The sequence below is a fragment of the Ammospiza nelsoni genome, chromosome 14 (genome assembly GCF_027579445.1).
Source record: "Ammospiza nelsoni isolate bAmmNel1 chromosome 14, bAmmNel1.pri, whole genome shotgun sequence".
Lineage (NCBI taxonomy): Eukaryota > Metazoa > Chordata > Aves > Passeriformes > Passerellidae > Ammospiza > Ammospiza nelsoni.
The window spans coordinates 4694030-4715050 of NC_080646.1; positions in this window are offsets into that span (position 1 = coordinate 4694030).

Here is a 21021-nt window from a genome sequence, read left to right on the forward strand (position 1 = left end):
GTTAATAGGATTAGAGCATCAGCCTTTCTGGAGGAGATTGAAATGCAGGGGAACAGTGGTACTGAGGTGTCTTTCTTCTCCTCCTGTGATGGGCAGAAGGACACACCTCCAAGCAGAGGGGATTTGTCTGGTGGGAGCAGGCAGATTATCTGTATCTAGTGAAACAAGGTGTGCATGGCAACCTTTGCCAGGGCTCAGAGCCAGAACCTACTCACTATAAAATAATTGTGTCACTACCTAACCAAGGCACTCTTCATGTTTCATTTATCTTTTGACTGTAATTGAATGGTTGAACAGCAAAAAAAAAAAAAAAAAATGTAGACAAATTCCAGCTGTATTGAGATCTGTTTCTTTCTCTGCTACCATGGCCCATCATTAGATAGTTTCACTCTCTGTACAGAAGGTCAGGGAGTATAAATATAAATTGCATTTTGCATTACTTCTAGATGAGTGAAGCTGTCAAAGCAATAATATAAGCTTTCAGTCCCACATTCTACCACTTCTTTCCCAGTTTTTGGCCAGGAGGTCATGTGCAAATTGAACGTGACAGCCCAGACGACATGTCCAACAGACTTATATTGTTAGACATTTCTGCCATGGCACTCACCACAAATTAAACCCACGTCGGACTTGGAGCTCTTCAAGAGCTGCTAACAGTAGCTCAGGCTTCTTGCAAAAAAGTTTATGTCCACGTCAAGCCTGTGCAAGAATAACAGCAACTCTTTTGGAGGATCTTGTCAAAAAAATGGAAAACACGAGGGGAAAAAAATCTGACAGGTAAACCTGAAAGAGCTGAGCACAGTAATGCAGACTTTAAGTTGTTTGAAAGGTGGGTAAATCTATGCTGTATATGTGTACTCTTCACTTCTGTCAAAACTCTCTCCTCCAATCTATCATTAATATGTAATATTTGGTATTTAGTGGATATTTTTGCTGTCTGCATTCAAAAGAGAGGGAGCAAACTCCTAATTTTCCACCTCTTTTTATGCAAGCAAAGTTAACTTTTTGTGTCTTGATAAAACACTGTGTACAGCAGTTAAGATATTGTTGATAATTTAGAAATAACTGTATATTTATAGCATTGAAATCTGCATGGGCAACTTCCACTAGCAGCTATTTGAATGTTGTAGTCTAAGTTAATTTGTGAAAATAGAAGCTACTGAATATTGTCTTTTATATTAACTCGGAGCACAGTTTTCTACAGAACACCAGAAGGATTAAAATTGAGGTTGTTGTCTTTAGCTGGAGTCAAATCAGGTGTCAAAGTAGCTTTAGAAAGTTCTTTGTGCTGTGTACAAAGATAATGCTGAATGACAGTGAAACAAGATCGCTCTGGGGACAGAAAACCAGATTTCCAGCCCTTCACCTTTAGGTGTCTCAAAATGCAGCACGGGCTCTGAACAACTGAAAATTCTTAGCATCTGGCAGTGTCATGCTAAAGAGCTGGTGGTCTTGGTCCAAATCTTGGCAGAAAGGGGTTCACGTTATAAATTACATTATAAATTACATTATCTGGCAAATCTTTGCAGCATTCTGAGCAGAGGGGCCACGAGCTCACTTGGCACAGAACCTCCTGCTTCCCTTCATGGCAGAAATGTTCTCCCCAGATAAGGGCTGAGCACGGATCAAGAAAAGTCCCTGCCATTCTTGCTTCCCATGAATGAACAAAGAACTTCATTTTCAAGGACTACCAAGGCTTTCTCTCTCAATTTTTAATTTTTTTCTTTAGAAGGACTAAACTTAGAGTGAAGAGTTTGAGCCCCATCTGGTACAAATCGGTAGGGGCTTTGCAGGCTTCAGTAGAGCTACACTGATTTACACCAGATGATGCTATTAGAGGACTGAACTATCCAACAATAATTATAAAAAAAAAATTGCCTTTGATTATGCATGTGCAACAACTATTTATGTTTACATTGCAGAGATTTGCATGTAGCACAGTGGGGAGTATTTTATCTCTTGAAAACATTGCACCAGCAGGAATAATCCACTGACACTCAAATGAGCAAAGAAATACCCGTGTTTTACCACAAGATGGACCATAAAGGATGTTCTTCATGTGTCTTTTTCGAGCAGATTTGTCAATAATCCTCAACTGTGAAGTTTATTCTAAAGAAAGAGAGATGGGACAAAAAGAAAAAGGTTAAAGTTATGTTCTGTTCCAGGCGGTTGCATTACAGATTGCTCTGAACTCTGGGTCTCGGTGCAGCCAGGTGATCCTGCACTTGGGAAAGAGGATGGGGGAACCAGGTGAGAGAAGGACATCAAAAATGCCCCACAAAAGTCAGCACCATACCTCATTGGCAGCATTCAAAGCAGATTTTCAAAGAATGTCAACCAGTTCAAATCCGGAGTGAATTGGACACAAACCTATCAAAGGCAGAGATGGAGATAATCATGTGAAAACTGGGAGGTTCTGCTGAAGCACCAGCCTGGAACAGCAGAACAGAAATTACCATTGGGGTAATTACACTGACATTTAAGCTTTAAAAACAGAAAATGCTTAAAATATGCGTAATATGTTGTATCTTTGACTCACAAGAGGAAAGGGAGATGAAAGCACAGGTAATATTCCTTTGATGTTTGAACTACATACTCAGGTCTCCTGCCTTGACTTCTGGGGTTTTTTTATTTGCTAATTGTGCTTTGGTAGTGCTTCGAAGGCATTAAATTTCTCAAATTAAGGCATGTTGCCCTTCTCCAGATATAGCTTTCCTCTTGAGAGCCAGGGAGAAGAGCATTGCTGGCATTTTAAGTTCAAATGCCCAGCAGAGAATTGGAAGATCCACAGACATCATTTCCATGACCCTTTTTCACCTTTGCATCTTCCTGATGAGGAAAACCAGGAGATTCTCCCTTTATACCCAGCAGAAGAGGATTTTATCCCACATGGGAGATTGCAGAGCACTGAACTCACCTGGGTGGTTTGGCAAAGACTCCATTCTCTTGTCCTAAAAACACATTGCCTCAGTTTCCCTGTCAAATGGATGTGATAATGATGAGCTGCCTCTTGGGAGCACTGTGAACAGTAATTTCTGGTTTTATTAGCTCTTCCAAGATGAAATACGTCATATAAATGGTCAGAGTTATTAAACTGGGCTTAATTAGCAAGGGCTTGATAGGAATTTCTATCATAAAAAGGTGTCTTTGAATACATGAAGGAGTTGGTGGACCTGATCCTGGCCCAAGGCTTCCCTTTGGTGTGGCAGAGCAGCACAAGGATGGCAAAAGGGGAACCATCCCACCCATCCCACTGCGTCCTTAAATGAGAGCCTAAGAGGAGAAGACAAGGTGTATGCTCAGGATCAGTGTGAGACAGAAATCCCAGTTAATTTCTGGAGTAAACAGGGTGAAAATGAGCTTCCCAAGAATCCTGGATGCTCAAAACAGTGTGAGAATTAAAAAACCAGACCCAGGTTCTAGCAGAGGAAATGTGACAAGGGGAACACAGGCTTAGTTGGGAGCTTTGCAGCATCAGTCAGATGGGATAAATCCACTTTTGTATCTTAGGTTTTCTCTAAAAGCAGAGCTCTATTTTGATGGCTGGTTTGAGGGAAAACTGAGCCACTGTCATTAAAAGCCAAACTGTAATCCTAGCAAATTAGCCAAACCTCCAGGCACTCTGCTCACCAGAATTTCCTTACCAGAGGAATCTGTCACTTTGTCACTACAGAATGAGGCCAAATTTTCAAAGATGTCTCTGCAATGAGACTCACAGGTCTGGTGCTGAGCCATCAGGAGATTTGCATGCACAGTTTGGGTTTCCAACATGACAATAAGAAGTTTAACTCCAAACACAACTGTGTTGCACGAGTGCATTAAAAAAAAAAAAAAAAAAAAAAACCAAAGTGAGAAAAAGCCTCTTTTCATTTTCTGGGACAAGCATGAGTAAACTAAAGTGACAACTGTGCTTTTGCTTTGCATTCAGGCTCCCTTTGATTTTTCGTGAGAGCTTGGACACCCAGAAGCTGCCTTCTTAGGAGCTAAGGAGGAAGATAAAAGAAGTTTTGAAAACTTCTCCTGCGTTGAAATCAATGGATGTTGAGCACTGAAGTTATGAATACCATTCTCCTGAAATTTTTTGTGTTGATTACAAAACTGCCTCTAGATCCTTAGGGGGGATATAGGTGTTCAAGATATTAGGGGGCACAGTGATGGATGGTGATGGTTTTAAACAGAAATAGCTTAGATTAAGATTAGATACCAGGAATAAATTCTCCCCTGTGAGGGTGGCGAGGCCGTGGCACAGAGAATCCGTGGCTGCCTCATCCCTGGCAGTGTCCAAGGACAGGCTGGATGGGGCTTGGAGCACCCTGAGATCGTGAAAAATGTCCCTGCCCATGGCATGGGGGATGCAAAGAGATGATCTTTGCAACCCAAAGCGCTCTGGGATCCTGTGGCTCTGTGATTCCGTGAGGATGGATCTGTGGTGAGGGCGTGAGTGCAGCTCTCTGTGCCAGCAGGGACAGCAGGGCTGAGCTGGGTCACTGCTCACTCCCTGCTCCAGTGCAGGGGGCTGAGACCCCGCAGGGCACCCATGTCCTGTGTGTCTGAGCAGAGCTGGGCACTTCTGATGTGGCTACAGACATCTCTGCCTTAGTGGCACCAGCTCCTGCAGTCTGCCAGATACATCAAGTGTGCTTCTAAATCTGGTGTTTATTTTTCTCTCCATTTTGCCCTCCATCAGGATTTAACCAGCTGGGCACGCAGCGCTTCTCTTTCCAATTTTATCACTAACAGGTTTTGCTATGGCTCAGTTTCTTCTGCATTTTGTGTGTTTTTAAATTGGTAGCTGCTTTAATGATATTTGCAGCTAATATGTCCCTCCCCTGAGCCACATCCATTGCACTTAGAGCGTTCTATCAAATATCTGTGCCAGGGCTAGAGTGTCACAGGGTTTCATCTCTTCACCCTGTCCAAAAGGGGAGTTTGGGGTGGGCCATCACAGGGGCTGCTGTCACACAATTCAGGTCACTCATTTACTTCCCAGATTGTCACATTAGTGCAGTTCCAAAGCAGGGTGTGCAGTCATGCAGTGACTGCTGTCCCAGTGTAAGGTGACACAGCTGGGCACTCCAGCCTGGTCTGAGACCAGCTTTTGAAACTGGGCTCTGCTTCCTACAAGTGCATTTTGTGTGCACACTCCTCTGTGTGTTTAAAGATATTTCATTATTTGTTTATGTATGAATTCATTGCATAAGTGTTCATGTTACGCCATAAAATAAATTTAAAACATTTACAAATTTATCAATCCAGAATCTTTTTTATTCTTTTTTTTTTCTCCTCTTCTTTACTGAATGACTAATGAATAAATGTTTAGGGAACCTGTTTATCATGCAGAGAAAACTTGTATTCAAGACTTCTATTTATTTTTCTGTTTCACTCTGTGGATGTCTTCACTGTGGGGCAATTTGTTTTTCTTCTGGGAGGATTTCTGCCTCAAAGGTTTTGGCCAGAATGTCATACCTGGGTTGGAGAAATCTTTTACAATTTAACAGAAATAGATGTCATTTTTAAAAGCATCTTTACTTTCCAGCAGAAGAAATACATGAACATATGGGATCCAAGCTGAAACTCTCAGAGTCTCCTCTGCCAGAAGAGTTTGTTGGGGCTGAGGGTTGGACATGTCAACCACAACCTCTTCCCTCTCCCAGGAGCAACATCTGTGAGGAGGCAATGCCTGGGGTGACAGGACAGACAGACAGGGAGAGCTGACCCTTAAACCAATTCACAGCCACCCCTTGCTTCCCATGTCATCTCCTCTAATACAAAATTTTACACTCTCCTTATTACAACTCTCGATTTTTGGCATGATTTTCAAATTGTTTATTTGTTGGGTTTGGTTTGGTCTGTTTTTTTCTACAAGAGCTGCAATCCTTGGCATTATTTTCTGCAGCTCTGAGTAAAAAAAAAAAAAAACACACATCATTTTCTTAGCCCAAAGCATTCACTTTGCAGATGCCCCTTACCAGATTTGCCGTAATAAACAAATTTAATAAAATAATTTGTGTTGTTCTTGGGAAAGCTGAGGGTTAAGGAGACATTTCATGAATAAAATAATCCCTGATGTACAGGTGAGCACGATCAGGAACATATACTTTCATATACTTTACATATATGTATACTTTACACAATACTTCCTCTTATCCATACCCATTGCAGAAGCAACTCAAAACACCAGCCCAAATTTCAATTTGTGGGCAGAGGAAGTGCTGAGGAGATGGGGTTGGAGACTGAGCACTGCAAGGATCCGTTCCTCTGCAGACATTGTGCCAGCCAAGCTCTCACTCCCCTGCTTTGTCACCCATCTCGAGCTGCTGCTCTGGTGACAGAGCCTGGCACAGCACAGCCAGAACCAAACGTGGCCATCCCACCATGGTCCGCACGCTCCAAGGTGCTGAGGTGTCCCCTGCCAGCCCTGCTGTGGCTCTGCAGCCCCTGGCTGAGTGACAGGGCTGTGCCCAGGGCTCACCTGGCTCCGCAGGGCTCCCCGAGCAGGGGACACCAGGTGGTGCAAAGGCACCGTGCTGGATCCGGTGCCATCTGCCCTCCTGGCCATGGGCACGGAGCCTCTCGGATGTGCCAGGGAGTCCTGGCTGCCAGAGCAATCCCTCGCTGCTGCTGACAGCTTGTAGGAGGGACAGGACCGTGTCCAGATGGCCCCAGATTTTGAGGAGCTGCACTGAGAGATGGAAGCTGAACTCACCCCTCCCTGAGAGTGCTTTCTTCTCCCATATTCCCCATTTCCTGCTCCTGTCATCTGCCATCCCTGACAGCACCAGCACTGGCAGTGCCACCCCATCCCCAGGCAGGCTGGCAGCCATCCCCACCTTCCCCCACCTCCCTGCTGAGGGCCAGCCTGGGCTGCTGGGTGCCCCTTTCTGTGTGTCCCTTTCGGGGTGCCCCTTTCTGTGTGTCCCTTTCTGTGTGTCCCTTTTTGGGTCCCCCTTTCTGTGTGTCCCCCTGTGTGTCCCTTTCTGTGTGCCCCTTTCTGTGTGTCCCTTTCGGGGTGTCCCTTTCTGGGTGTCCCTTTCTGGGTGTCCCTCTGTGTGTCCCTTTCTGTGTGTCCCTCTCTGTGTCCCTCTATGTGTCCCTTTCTGGGTGCCCCTTTCTGGGTGCCCCTTTCTGTGTGTCCCCCTGTGTGTCCCTTTCTGTGTGTCCCTTTCTGGGTGCCCCTTTCTGGGTGTCCCTTTCTGTGTGCTCCTTTCTGTGTGTCCCCCCTTCTGTGTGCCCCTTTCTGGGTCTCCCTCCTCACCACAGCCTCCTGTCTGTCTGCCCATCCCAAAAACCAAGTGACAAATCCCTTTTCCCACCATGCTGTGCCTATCCCCCAGAGATACCCTTTACACTGCTTTTTTTCCATCCTTCAGCAAGATCATACTTCTTACCCTCCCTTCCCAGATGCCCATCTTCTTTCACGTATTTCATTCTTTCTTACAAAATCTCAGTTTCTTTTTCACCATCTTGGATCCTCTGTTCAGCCAAAATTTGTACAACTGCCTCTTTTCCTCCTTTCCCCCAATCCTCCCTTCATGGCATTCCTACATTAGAGTCCTTCTTTCCTATCACCTAAAAAATTATACTGAGGTGACAGCTTTTAAAAACATTGCCAAGACCATAATGGATATTATGGTCAAATGTAGCAGAAAATCTGTCTCTTAAGTTGTCCCTTAATTTGAAATGGACACTGGGAGTTTTTCTTAATCTGAAATTTACCCTGTAAACAGTTTTGGATCCAAGGAGTAGTTGCAATGATGTACATGTATAACAAGGCACATGTTTCCACACAAAACAACCCCACAAAAGCCAGAAAAACTCTCACCAAATTTTCTCAGATTTGCTTTTATTTGGAATAAATTTGCTGGTAGGACCAAGAAGATTGCATCCTTTTTCTCCCACTAGCAAACAAGCCATGGACTCCCAAGATGAGAAATGCACCCCATCTCTTAATGGTGCAATTCAAGCCCATTTGTGAAGAAAACCTGCTCTTTGCTGCAAAAACAGCCCTTCTCTCTCAGAAATCTCTTTGCTCTGGAAAGTATTCTTTAATTCTTCATGACTTTTCTTTCGTCTGCCTCTTACTTATCACCTCCTTCCTTTTCTCACCAGTCACTTTGTCACCAGTGACCACTGATAGCAGCATCTTGAAATGTATGGCAAAATTCTGAGTCAGCTGGTGGGTTTTTTCCTAATTTATACTTCTGTTATTTTACCTGGTAGAACCATGCAGCATCTGATCATCAGTGTGCCTTGGTGCTCAAATTCCTTCAGCAGTGTTGGTTGGACCACAGAACTTTACCTGGTTTATTATTGGGAATTTTATGAGAGCCCCTGTGACTGATACCCCGCGTCCATCACCATTCTTGACTGAAAACATTGCTGCTGAGCTGGGTGTGAAGGAGAAATTACACTGAGGCCACAGCCCATGTGTGAGTGCTGGTTTTGCAGCAAAATCTACTCTGAAAAAGACAGAAAGGGATCATGGAAAATTTCTAAGTGCTATAGAGGAAAGAGCTACCTTCCTTTTGCCAGGTTTGATTTCCAGAGAGGCACATAACTCCATTTTTCTGTGCACACATGTATGCATACACACACACACACCTGTGCTCATGGGGAGAAATTATGTTCAGATCTCAAAGATTTAAAAACTAGACACAGTGATTTCTTACCAGGCTTTAAAGGTCCAAAGCAGCACAAAAATCTCAGAATCAATCAAATGACTGCTGAAGAAAACTTAAAAATGCTGGAGATGAGGGACAGCAAAGGAAATGTTAACACTTTAATATTTAAACCAACTCTTCTTGTTGTACACAGCGCTCAACACAGAGGAAAAAAAATTAACAAGTTGAAACTGAGACTGCCAGGCAGAACAAAAATAAAATGCTGCTTGTGGCACATTGCTTGGTGTGTGTGTGAGCATCACACCAGGCCAGTGACCCTGAGAGAGGCTGGTGCTGCTCATTCCCATTCCTCCAAGCAGCTGCTCTCAGCCTCTGGCTGGGGAAGAGCCCGTGGTGCATGGGGCAGGCTCCAAGTGACCGGGGGAGGCAGCACCAACTGGCAGCTCTGCAGTCAGCAGCACGAGTGGCAGGGGCTGGGAAAGTGAAATGGATTGAAAAATCTTGCTGTATGGGGAGAAATTCATTTAACTCTTCAGTTCTAGTTCCATTGCTAAGCCAGGATAAAGCTATAGGTTAAAATTACACCCAGAGAGAGGATTCTTCCGAAGGTGTAAAAACACCCAGAGTGCAGTGTGACAATGTTCACAGGGGTTTTCAGATTGGGGAAGAGGTGAGGATCAGACTCCACATTTCAGAAGGTTTGATTTAATATTTTATGATATATATTACATTACTATACTAAAAGAATAGAAGAGAAGGTTTCATCAGAAGGCTGGCTAAGAATAGAATAGCAAAGAATTATAACAAAGGCAGCGGTCTCAGACTCTCTGTCCAAGCCAGCTGACTGTGATTGGCCATTGATTAGAAACAACCACATGAGACCAATCCCAGATGCCCCTGTTGCATCCCACAGCAGCAGATAACCAATGTTTACATTTTGTTCCTGAGGCCTCTCAGCTTCTCAGGAGGAAAAATCCTAAGGAAAGGATTTTCCATGAAAGATGTCTGCGACGGTGCAGTTTTATAGATGAGACATTCAGCTGGCAAATCTACCTTTTATCACGTTACATTTAATGCAATCAATTTGCCACAGTTAATAACTTGTGTACTAGGCTTTGTGGGGCCCTCATATGAAGATAATTTTGTGGGTCAGGAGTGGCTGCTTCAAACCCCTCCTCACTGAGGACCTGGGGAAGACAAAGCAATTTTGTGTGTGCTTGGATGTCCATGCATGAGCAAAGAGAAACCAGCTCTGCAAAGGCACCTCCAAAGGAGGATTCCTTCTGTTCCATCCTCCTGGTCAGAAATGGGTTTAGAAAATGAAAGCAGAACTGCTTTTATTGCTGCAGGCTGGTTGGCTTGACAGTCCCTGGTGAAACCATGCCCAGTATGGACCAGAGTGATACCCAGGTCTGCAAGGGACAGCATTTTAACAGAATAGATGGGAAAGGGATTCATGTCTCCCTTTGCTTCAATTTCCACTTCTTTCCCTTTGGATGCATCTATTAAAATTGAGAGATGTCTGCTGAGCGTAAGCAGGCGCTTGTCTGGCATAAACCATCACAGGATTTTTGAGAAACTTATGATAATCTCCAGGACCTGGCCATCAAGCTCTTTGTGAAGCATTCAAGACAATACCTCATAAAAATCTCTTTAATTTAATCCAGACTAGCTGAGACTGGGCTACCTTCAGAGCAGTGAAAATCTGGTTGAAAAGCCACAACCAAAGTCAAGCAACAAGGGGAGCAAATTATGAAACCAACAAACCTGGGGCAGGTGTCCCCTGGAGAAAGGCTGGCGAGCTCCCCTTTGAAGGCTTGTTTTGTGCAGGGGAAGGCTCTCACCTCGCAGAGTAGCAGTTCTGTCACAGATTAATGGTCTCTTTCCATAGCAACACCTGACCCTCTCCTCCCCTTGCCTTGATTATACATACATATATACATATGTATACATACAGACATACTCCCTGTCTGGGGAAAGAATGGACAGCTGACAATTTTCTGTGCCATCAGCACAATGTAAGGAAAGGGAGGCTTAAAAAAAAAAAAAAAAAAAAAAAAAAAAAAAAAAAAAAGAGAGAGAGAGAGCTGGAAAGCTGGAATGCTACTTCTAAAAAAAGAAATATGGGGTGTCACAGGATCTGCAAGCGTGTCAACAGCACAACAAGGTGTTATCAGGAGCTTCAGAGAGGATCCTGCAGCTTCCTGAAGAGCCTCTAGTGCACTGAGTATTGAATAAACGTGGGTGACAGCACTTTGGAAAGTGGCCACTGCTGGGGCAGCTGCAAGGAGGGCCAGGAAAAGGCAGATGCCTGCTTGGCCCCTCTCAGGCAGTGCTGTAAAACTTGGTCTGCAAGTGCCTGGCTGAAATCCCAGCTGGGCTTGCATCATCCCTGGGCACAGCCCTGCAGATGAAAAGCACACACTTGGGGCTGGAGGCAGAGACATCTTTCATGGCTTCCTTCAGCCCGTGGTGTGCAGGATGGCTCAGGCAGGGCTTGGCCTCCTGCCACCTCCTGCAAGGAGGAAAATACAAATTACAGCAAAAGCCCTGCACCTAGAATAACACAGGGCATGGGAATGAAGTGAAGAGGAGCTGGAGAGGAAATTCTTTCCAGAAAAGGCTCCATTAGAAATATTGTATTTACAGAAAAATTAATTTTGCATAAAGAAGTGTTCTGTTTTCAAAAACTGAATTTGTGCATGAAACCAACCCAACCCACTTCCAAAGAGGAAAAGGTCCCCAGGTCCAGGGATGTGCTGTAAGACCATTCAGAGTCCACACAAAGCTGCTAGTAAAAATCAAAATGAGGTTTTATCAATCCCTTGATAAAGCAGCTGGCACAGGGAGTGTCCACCAGCACTGAGCTATGGACCAGTGCAGGGGATGGTGACACTGAGGTGTTCCCTGGGTGACAAAGAACATGTCCCTCCTGCCTCTTGACCACATTTACAGAGTATGGAAACATTTGGAGGAGGTGAATCCTACAGGAAAATGTTGGGGTAAAAGCAGATCCCCTAATCACATTAACAGAGAAACAAAATGCTCTCGTAGAGCTCCTGAATAAAAAATAAAACTTGCACAGGAAGAGGAGATCATGTTTAAGAAATCCAGTATGGAATGGATCCACATCCCAGGGAGAAGGGAACCTGCAGGTAAATTGGAGGCTGGCAGTGACCCAAAACTGCTAAAGAGCACAATGCAAAGCATCGAGTGCCTGCTACTGATACTCCAGTGATCTGATGTGAAGAAAAGATATTGCCCAGGGGAGGGGAAAAAAAAAAATCATTCCTAGAGGCCAATAGATTAGGCAGTGTTTGTTCCAGCTGTGAGGAGCAGGAGGCAGCCTATCAACAGACCAAAATATCTTTGCATCTCTCATTAGGGCTGATGAATTTTCCCTTTTTTCCCCCTCTGATGAAACAGATGTCCAATTCATCACATCTGAAACATTTTGTTTCATCCCCGAAGATCTGGGCTCCTCACCCTGGGGCACTCCCCTGCTGGGGCTGTCCCTGTGAGCTCGGGGGCCTTGGGGCTGTGGGTCAGGAGGGATTCCTGCGTTCAAGGACAGCAGGAGTGTTCCAGGGGAGGCTGGAACAAAGGGGGGTTGAAATTCCCAATTTGTTAACCTCGTGGACCCTCCGAGGCTGCTCACAGCCACAGGAGTTAAAAAGGATTGGGGAGAGGTGAGGGGAAAAAAAAAAAAAAAAAAAAAAAGAAAAAAAAGAAAAAGACAGAGCATTCCTCGCTTGATGTTATTATCCCAGGGCCATGGTGGGCTGGGGACCACTGGGACACAACAAAGAGGCACTGCAGACATCAGAGTGCTCAGATGGAGGGTCCCACCTGCTGAAGCAAGCACAGATCTTTGACTTTGTAATCCCAGGCTCAGTCAGAAAGTTGTTAGACCCATGACCACTGGGCCTAAACCAACAGCAGGCCCCTGACTGGTAATTTCTACAGATTATACTGATAAATAGAGGATTTCTTTGAAGCCAATGCGTGTTTCTGCTCTTGCCATACACAAACCATCCTGGACAACCACAGGTGCATTCCCTTGCATTCATGTGCATCTCCAATGAAATAAAGTCCACTAAAGCCAAAGCTATGTTCAGCTGTGTTGGAGAAACAAAAATACACTCATGTAATGTGTAAAAAATCCTTCCAAATTAACTAAAACTAAAGAAGCTCACAGATAAAGGTAACTTCTATAAATATGATTGAAATAGTTAAAACCTAGAAAGAAAGAAAGGGTGACTTCTATAAATATGATTGAAACAGTTCAAACCTAGAAAGTAATTGTTAGCAGCAAAATCTGATGGAGTAAAACTCTCACCAAAGCATCCTCACTCTGTGTAAACTCTCAGCCTTGCAGCTGAATTAAGGGTTATCTTCTACAAAGATATCCAAACCTGATGTTCAAGACTGAAGTGAAAAAATAAACTCACAGGCTCCTTCAAAATAACAGTTTGAAATATATTGTTCACCTTTAAAATCCTGATAATTATGACACTTTTAAGCCTGGGAACCCAGGAGAACAAATTATAGTCCTGATGTTGAGCTGCAATTCCAATTCAGCATCTCCTCACAGACACGCCTACTCAGTCTCTGCTGGCCAGATATTTTTATTATTTTTCTTTGTAGAAAGGTGGGAATCAGTAAATGTAGGTGTAAGTTGTGATAATCACCTTAAAAGGCTGAGTTGTTTTTTTAATTTCTCTAAGGTTTTCTCTTTTTTTCTGATATATTGTGCTGAGAACAGGAAAGGTTTGCCCACCTGGGTGTCTGGAAACTTTCCTGGGGACTGTGTCAGGCTGATTTTTATGGGGACTGTGTCAAGCTGATTTTTACATATTCCCTCCTGGAGAAGACTCCTCTGCAGGGAACAGCAAGTTCAGATTTACAGTAGGGAACGCAAGACCTAAATTAGAGTTCTCACGAGTGTAAAATAAGGATAAATCACGAGAATTGTCCTCAGCTCAGCCAAGAGAACAAAGTTTCAATCAGAAGACAACTTTAATTTGGTTTATTGGTTCCCACCACACCCATTGGGAGGGAGGGAGGGATGGATGGATGGATGGATGGATGGATGGATGGATGGATGGATGGATGGATGATGGATGGATGGATGGATGGATGGATGGAGGGATGGATGGATGGATGGATGGATGGATGGATGGATGGACGGATGGAGGGATGGATGATGGATGGATGGATGATGGATGGATGGATGGATGATGGATGGATGGATGGATGGATGGATGGATGGATGGATGATGGATGGATGGATGGATGGATGATGGATGGAGGGATGGATGGATGGATGGATGGATGATGGATGGATGGATGGATGGATGGATGGATGGATGGATGGAGGGATGGATGGATGGATGGAGGGATGGATGGATGGATGGATGGATGGATGGATGGATGGATGGATGATGGATGGATGATGGATGGATGATGGATGGATGGATGGATGGATGGATGGATGGATGGATGATGGATGGATGGATGGATGGATGGATGGATGGATGGATGATGGATGGATGGATGGATGGATGGATGATGGATGATGGATGGATGGATGGATGGATTGATGGATGGATGGAGGGATGGATGGATGGATGGATGGATGGATGATGGATGGATGGATGGATGGATGGATGATGGATGGATGGATGGATGGAGGGATGGATGGATGGATGGATGGATGATGGATGGATGGAGGGATGGATGGATGGATGGAGGGATGGATGGATGGATGGATGATGGATGGATGGATGATGGATGGATGATGGATGGATGGATCGCTGCCCTCCACGCCCTCCCCTGCCGGCCCCGCGGGCTCGGAGGGGATCGGGGCGGTCCCGGGGCTGGGAGGGCGCGGATTTTCCGCAGATGTTCGGCGGATGTGCTGCAGATGTTCTGCAGATGTTCCACTGATGTTCCGCTGATGTGCCACGGATGTGCCGCGGATGTTCCGCGGGTGCGGGACCCCCGGCACGGCCTGAGAGCGCAATTAGCATTATCTTGATGAATTTCTAGCCAGCGAGTCCTTGCTGTGCCTTTCAGAAGTCGCAGGGCACTCTGTCCCCATCTGTTCCTTTATGATTATTACTTTATTTTTTTTCTTTTTTTTTTAATAGTAATCATCGACCTGATATAGATGGCTGGGGGAAAGGGGGGGTGATGTGGCTCCTACAGCGTCAATCAAAACTCTTTTTCCAACCCTCCCCACACGACCACTTTCTATCTCCCAGCTGTACTGGCAAGATGTTCTTAGCCAAATACATTATTCTATTAATGAGCACTTATATTTGCTAAGGAATGCAAATTCTTTCTCTCCGTGTATTATTAGCTGTATCAGAATGTTTGTCCTTTCAGTGCTCTTTGAAGTTGAAGGAGGAAAGGCTGCTGTGTGGCACTGAGAAGGGAAAAAATATGAGAGAGAGGAAAAAAACACTTCTAACTCCTCGGGGTTTTTATTTGTTCTCTTGCCAAAACCGCCAAAGGTAGCAAAAGTTACAGAAATTATTTAAAATCTGCGGTCTTTTCCCTCCAAATTAGATAGATTTTTTCCCAACTGATCATTCCCTTTTCATAATAATGCGATCTAATGAACAGCCTGGTTTGAATTTGCTTTACAAAATAATCTCTCAGATGCTCCAGAGAATCTATTACGCGTGGGATGGAAACAAATCCAATTGCCTCCCGGAACATGAGAGCGGCTCTTTTCGGCGCTTTGGGCTACAAACGAGAACCCTCGGCACCCTCTCGCCTGCTCGGCCAGTTTGGGGCTGATGGAGTGACCCGCGGGGCTGAGCGCGGTGCCCGCTCCAGCGGGAATTCCCGCGGGATGCGCGGGGCTGATTCCGGTGCCCGCTCCAGGTTCCAACCGGGAATTCCCGAGGGCACTGCAGGGCTCAGAGCGGCGGCCGCTCCAGCCGGGAATTCCCGCGGGATGCTCGGGGTTTATTCCGGTGCCCGTTCCAGCGGGAATTCCCGCAGAATGCGCAGGGCTGAGCCCGGTGCCCATTCCCATTCCCAGGCTCCAGCCGGGAATTCCTGCAGGATGCGCGGGGATCAGCGCAGTGCCCGCTCCAGTTCCAACCAGGAATTCCCGCGGGATGCGCAGGGGTCAGAGCGGTGCCCGCTCCAAGCTCCAGCCGGGAATTCCCGCGGGATGCGCGGGGCTGATCTCAGTGCCCTCTCCAGCCGGGAATTCCCGCAGGGTGCGCAGTTTGCGCGGCCGAAGCGCCTCTGGCTGCGGGCTGGAAGCGGAGCGCGGCCGCGGGGGATCCGCAGGGATCCTCACCCACCCCAGGTCCTCACCCACCCGAGATCCTCATCCACTCGATGCCCTCACCCACCCCAGGTCCTCGCCCCCGAGTGAAGTTTTTATTCCAGATAAAGCGGGGGGAGCTGGGGGGAAGGGGGATGGATGAAAGGGGGCCCCCGCGTCAGCTCAACTTTTGTCATGTATCACTTTTCCTCTTGAAAGGTGTTATAACAGCAATTCAATTACAATAAATAGTGTACATCATCCTCACAGCTGGAAAATTCTGTAACTAACTGTGACCAAACGTTGTAAAGGAATATAGCTTAACCAGTATTACTTTTTCTTCTTTTTTTTTTTTTTTTTTTTTTTTTTTTTTTTTTTTTTTTTTTTTGCTGACCACAGGTTAATTAATTTCAAGGAGCTTAGTATATCTAAACAGAAACACACTGTGATGCTGGCAAGAAATCATAAAATATAAAACGTGGAATTAGGGAGATCATGTGAAATCTCCACAGCAGCAGCGTTTGGTGCCTGGGAATAATTCTGGCGGTGCCTCCCCTCCTTTCCCGGTGCCCCAAACCCACGGGAGGCACCGAGCCCTCTACAAACAGCTCGGGGCACGGCTGGCACCCTCAGTGGGACACAATGGGACACCCACCCGCGGCTGGGGCTGCGTGTGCCACCCGCTGGCACCTCCAGCGTGTCCGTGAAGGGGACACACTCGGGGCATTCTATACATTACAGGCCGTACCTATAGATTCTGCTTAAACACTCGCTGCCAGCCCGGGATTAACCCCGTGCAGGATGCAATGAGATTTTCACCTCAAGGCTGCGAGGTGCTCATAGGAACAGGGGTGCGAGAAAAACCCCAAATCCCCCCTCAGTGTGAAAAACCCCGGGGAAAATCCGAGCGCAGCTCCTCTTTCCACTCTCGGCACCACCCGCTGCCACCTCCCGCCGCAACTGGGGAGATTTCAGGAGGATTTCATTGATTTGGGGGTGTACGGAAAGGTGCCGTGTGCCGTGGGAGGTGTTTGCAGCCCGACGCGTGGAATTGGGGTGGTTTCACCTCCGAGCTGGGAACACGCGTGGAGGGGGAACAAGGGATGCCCCCGGAGAGGAGCCGGGATGGGGCAAGGGGAGGCACATCCAGCACCCAGACCCAGCTGGGATTGATCCCTCTGGGCTGTCCTGCGTGGCCGTGGGGCAGCGGGAGGGGAGGATGGGTGATGGAGGCGGGGCGGGATGAATATGGGATGGGGCGTCCCGGTTTGGGGAATTCAAGCTAACACACTTCCCTCTCCCCCCCGGAGTTATTGAGACAGAATGAGAGGCAGGTGGGTTTCCCTGAGGAAAGGAGACAGGATGGGGCCCGTCCGCCAGCTCCTGCCCCGATTTAGGGACTCTTTCACCAAATCATCAGGAGAGTTCCCATTATTTTCCATGTTTCTCAGCGAGCTGTTGGCCACGCTTCAAAACAAAAAGAAAAGCAGGGGGAAAAAAAATTTTAAAAAAAGAAAAAATAACCCCCTCAAAATCCACTCTCGGTTTGTGAAAACTTTATTGGGAGGAAAAAAAAAAAAAAAAAAAAAAAGGAGTCATTCCACGGATCGTCCTGTTTTTCTTTAGAAAGGGAGAAAACACAAATCGCCGCTTCCAAATTGCAATCGGCAGCGCAGAACAAAGGTCCGAACCCCCGCGTTCTGCAGTTGTCAGGACAATCTTGTCCATCTCTAGGGTGAAAGGAACACAAATTCCCCCCTCCTCTCCCTCAGCCCGCGGGAGGGGGCATCGCCGCTCCAACCCTGCGCCCACCGCCCTCCCCGCAAGCCGCCTCGTTCATATTTCAGTTTTCCTCCTCTTCCCAAGTAAAACTTTGAGAGTTAAACTCCTGCCCCACGTCCTTGCCCGGAACGGCAACGATTTCCTCCTGCCAAGTTCGTTTGCTGCTTTTCCTCCCCTTCCTCCCCTCTGACCAGGTACGAGCTCCCCGCAGCGGGACGGGACCTTGCCAGAGATTAAAAAATATCCACGAGATGCGAGCGCAAACGTGCTGGTTTACAGGGCAGCTCCGTGGCAAAGTTAGGACTTTCGTAATTTTTTTCGGCTTTTTTTTTTCCCTCCGAGAATTCAATTTGTTCAGCTGAAAGCGGGGAATTCGACAGAAGCTGGAATTTATGTTGTACATGTGGAAAATTCTAGGATTTTTCTTTCCTCAAGTAGGGAAATGGTTCTTAAAAATTGGCTTATTTCTGTTTCTCCGCACTCCCCGTAGAACGTTTTTAATCGTGCTTCTTTCTAATTGTGTTTCTCCGATTTTCTGTCTTTATTCCCCCATTTCTAAAGTTGCGCCCGAAAGTCTGGATTGCAAACACGTCACCATCCAGGTACAGGCACGGGGGCACAAAAACCCCGAATCCTCCTAATTCTGGTTTATCTCTTCAGGGAGAAAAAACAAAAGCTCCCCCCAAAAGATATTTCTAATAATCCTTTGAAACAACCCATTTCTGTATGTTCGAATTATTTTATTTTAAATTCTTTAGCCTTGTTTATTATCTTCAAAAAATTGCTTCCACTACCGCTTAGGTTTATTTTTGTGACATAGCTCTGAAATATTCCCAGCAGAGCAAAATACACCCCAAACGCATCCCTCCAAAGTTTTTTTGTTTTATTTTTCTTCACACCCTCAAGTTCGTTGTTAATTTTTCCTCTTAAAGTTCTCGTCCTTCATTTATTTAGAAAAAGTGGGGTCCAAGAAAAATGAGGGGGTTATTTGTTAATTAACTGGCTGCTTCAGATGGCAAGGGGAAAAAAAGGGGAAGAAAAAAAAAAAAACCACGAATGTTTTGTTCATTATTGAGATGTCATTTGCCAGAGTTGCCACTGTCACATTTGGGGAGGAGCGGGGGAACGGGAAACTTTGGCGGTTTCACACACAGACTTTCTTATCACAACTTTAACAATGTAAATATCCTCATTTTAGGCATTTTGCAGAGGTTATTTTCTGCCTCCCAGCATGGCAAGGGTGGTTATGTTTTATTTCTGAAAAGATTGTGAAACTTCAGTTACTCAGTGAAGTCCGAATCCTTTTTCATCCTTTCCAAGGACAAAAAAAAAAAATTCATCTTTCTTGTAAATATTTTTTTCTTAATAAAGAAAAAAAATTTATATATATATATGTATATATATATATATATGGATAAATGGTCAATTACCAAAAGCACATTTTCGCTGCTTCCCTGTCCTCTCTTTACCTGAAGCAGCACACCACGGCACCACAGAAATTGATTTTAAAATATCAACCCCACAAAAATCCATGCAGGATGAGCAGTACCGGGCACTTTTCACTAATTCTTAGGACCTGTCTTGCAGAGCACCCAGGAATTAAATGCAAACTGGGAAACTTTGGGGCGGTTCGAGGTGCCAAGCACTCGCCCCGGAGCTAATTAGGACAGAGCATCCCGGCAAGGTCCGGTTTCCAAGCCCAGCTCGTTTCCTTTGGAAAGTTACCCGCAGCATTTCTTTTAGAAACCACAATAATTAGACCTGAGCTAACTACTCTTCCTCCTGGTCAACAAATCAATAGCAATTAATTTGAAATAGCTGAGATGATAAAACACTTCCTATTGCACCTGACCTTGCCAAAAGAGCTATAAATAGAATATACTGAATATATGTTTTAACTCAATTCCCGTTGCTTTAATCCTTCTTTTGCTGATCTTCGGCTCACAGGACGCTTCTAAATTTTCTATTTCTTTCCGTTTTTACAACTTATTTTTTCAGACTTTAAACATACTTTATTAGAACGATTTAATGTTTTTAATAAAACAATAACGGTAGGAGATGTTTGTAGCAAAAATCACCTAGTTACATTAAGTTCGAGTAAAAAAATATATCTCGTGGAAGAATATAGGGTGAGTGATACAGTATTAGACACGGATACCCATGTAGCCAGTATTTTATCACTTGTGCACACTGTTTCAGAGGACCTGGATTGATCTAAAATTGAAATTGTAGAGAAGAGGAAGGTGATGGGGTGGGAGGACTGCAAAGGGAAGAGATCAGAAACGTTTAGGTGTGGAATATTAATTATGAAACACGCAACTCTCTTCACTTTTCTTTGCTCGGTAAGAAAGCCTCGTCTTCCCCCGCTCCCCCTCTTGCTCCTTCTCCCTCTCTTTTATTGGAAAGAGGATCCTAAATTCCTTTTGACTGATAGGAAGCTACAAGACAAGATGCTATTTTCCCTTTCTTTTCTGACAACTCTGTCATCCCCGGGATCATAGTCATGTCAGAGTGTCTGTCTGGGAGAAGAAGAAGAAGAAGGAAAAAAAAAAAATCAGTGGAGCCTGTGGCCATCTTTGCATCAAAATTTTCCAGACCTCTATTTTTGATTGTGATCCCGCTGATCTGAGTTTGAAATGCGAACACAGCAAAGCCCCTAAGCCTTCAATCGTGTGAAATTTTCAAAAGATCTCTAGAAGCAATCTCAGGCTGTCTGACCCCTGACAGGCGGAGATCTCTTTATACCTCTCTCTGCCAGCACTTCATTTGTTGGAATATCTTTCAGATTTGCACCTCCAGATGACAACCTGAGTGTTTATTATGTGTATGAATCTGAAATCTTCGCTGCAGTACAAAGGAGACGTCTTAAACATCATGTTTAATTTCAGATCATAATTACCTGCTCCTCTTTTGCTTCTAATTATCTATTCCTCCTTCCTCTCTGTGGCATGTTGATATTTTGTTGATTCTCCCTTTTAATCAGCCTTTCTTGCTTACTTTTTTTTTTCTCCTTTTTTTTTCGTATTACTTTAGTCCACGGGGGAATTAAACATGTCACAGTGGACACACACATCATGCCTATGTGGAGAGATAAAATTCCAGCCATGACTGCTCGCTCCCTATGGCTCTCTGTATACATGGATGTGCTCTGGAGAAATAATAACTATTCCTGCCATTATAATCCAGGTTGTTAGTATGCTTCATCTCCCATTAATCTTTATACATCAGTTTAAATTGGCAGCAGTGTTTATGTTTTGTCCCGTGACGTAGCAGCAATGTCATTTGATAGCAACCAAAGCAGCCGGAGCCCTTTAGCGTCCCTCCTTTCAG